The sequence below is a fragment of the Nicotiana tomentosiformis genome, chromosome 2 (genome assembly GCF_000390325.3).
Source record: "Nicotiana tomentosiformis chromosome 2, ASM39032v3, whole genome shotgun sequence".
Lineage (NCBI taxonomy): Eukaryota > Viridiplantae > Streptophyta > Magnoliopsida > Solanales > Solanaceae > Nicotiana > Nicotiana tomentosiformis.
In genome coordinates, this window is record NC_090813.1 from 127,426,839 (window position 1) to 127,428,799 (window position 1,961).

The window sequence follows — 1,961 nt, forward strand, 5'->3', positions numbered from 1 at the left end:
TTCTTAAAAATAAATAATTTTCATACTTTTTATTTACATGAAAATTTCATAACTCAAGCTAAGGATCTTCAAATTCGATTTCGGGCATACGCCCAAGTCCCATAATTCGATACAAACCCACCGAGAATGTCAAAATACGGATCCGGGCCCGTTTACTAAAAATGTTGACCGAAGTCAACTAAAATTAACTTTTAAGGTAAATTATTTTATTTTCATTAGTTTTCAACACAAAAGCTTTCCGAAAACATGCCCGGACTGCGCACGCAAATCAAAGAGGGTAGAAATGAGATTTTTAAGGCTTAAGAGCGCAGATTCAAGTTCTAAAACATAAGATGACCTTTTGGGTCATCACATACGACCTCCTTTTTTTAGGCATGGACGTCTATATTCTCTTTGAATTTTTCCGCCCCGGCCAGTAGCTCATCTACCTGCGAATTGAGTCGTCCAATCTGTTTGAGCCTCTGCCGAACCTGCAGAATCAGAATACCTTCTCAGCCATTTCCTCGTACTCATCTAGAGTCGTTGCCAAATCTGCCCGAAGCTTCTCACTAAGAAGTTTGTAGGAGTCACTCTTCTCAGTGAGGTTCCAAACTTCGGCCTCATGCTCCTCCCGGATTCAGAGAAAATCCTCGTGATGCAACACCAAAACCTACAAATATGGAAAAAGATGTTAGAATTATCTACAACTCTAGGTGTAAAAGAAACGACAGAGATACCGTCGAATTTACCCGATTCAGAGCATGCTGAGCCTCGTTGAAAAGGCAAGTGGGCTCTACTGCATTCATCACGGTTTGATCCTCTTCGGTAACCAAGGACTGAAGGTAACTAGCAATCCCCATAGGGGGAGAGAAAATTCGAGCATCCTCCAGGACGGAGAGTAATATCTTCCGCTTACGATCGAGATTAACACTCGGGGGCGGGAATCGGTCCACCAGTTTTGGAACCGATGAAGACCCGGTAGAGCCCGACCATGATGCTTTCTACGGTACCGGTAATCCACCGAACCCGATAATCTCCTCTGAGGCAACTGACTCAATCTCATCCAGAAAGCCGCGGATATCAGTCGACTCTTGAATAACCTCATAAGATCGACCTTCCAACATGTTGGCCTCACGGATCATAGCATCCGAAATCTGAGGGGATCCGCTAATGTTGATTAACCCGAGCTCCTCCCTCGAAATATCTTCTGCTGCCCGAGAAGTCTTTCCCTTGGTCTCCCCTTCAACCATTTCAGCTCGAGACGGGATAGTTTCGATTTTTCTTTGTTCAGGAATTATGGCCAGGGTTCCCTTATCTACCTCCGCCGATTTGGAGGATTGTTGTATCCCAACATTAGCCCGTACATAGGATAATTCCTCTTCTCCTTCTTCGGGCTCATCCCTTAATCGCGGATCGAGTCCGGAGGCATGATACAGGAGCCCCCTTGGGCTTGCGAGATTTCTTCGCCGGTTTTTTCTTTTCCGAGATCGGGGAACTCGGTGCATCTTTTCTCTTCTTCTCTTTAACCTGCTTTAGAGCAGGGACCTCTTCATCACCAGATGGGGGCCTCATGACAACATCCTTCCTAAGTCCTACAAAGGGAAAAAAAGGGGTAAGCAAGTGAAGAAGAACAAATGACAAACAAACTAAGAAAGAGACTTACCATGACTGTGGGCCTCCCATCGACCCTTTGATAGTTCCACCCAAGCATGCTCGGAGTACGGTCTCTACTTCACCAGACCTTCAACCCATTGTTTAAGACCCGAAATCGGTTCCGGCACCCGAGCCACAACTGTAACAAGAAAGAAAAAGTGGATCAAGAAAATGAAAGGCAGTCACAATTTAAAACGCTCGAAGGGAAATAAGTGCTCACGGTTCATATTCCATTTCTCAGGAAACGGCATGTCATCGGCAGGGATCAGGTCCGAGGTTTTGACTCGAACAAATCGGCCCATCCAACCTCGATCACGACTTTCATCTAT

At 45.3% G+C, this 1,961-nt stretch overlaps 1 long non-coding RNA gene across 1 annotated transcript; it reads right to left on the reverse strand.

Annotated features, from left to right (window-relative positions):
* Positions 1–1,262, reverse strand: LOC108942770 (uncharacterized). Its single transcript, XR_011414231.1, has 2 exons — positions 729–1,262; positions 1–649 (listed from the first exon to the last, which is right to left on the reverse strand). It is a non-coding gene; the product is annotated as an uncharacterized lncRNA (long non-coding RNA).
* Positions 1,263–1,961: the final 699 nt, after the last annotated feature.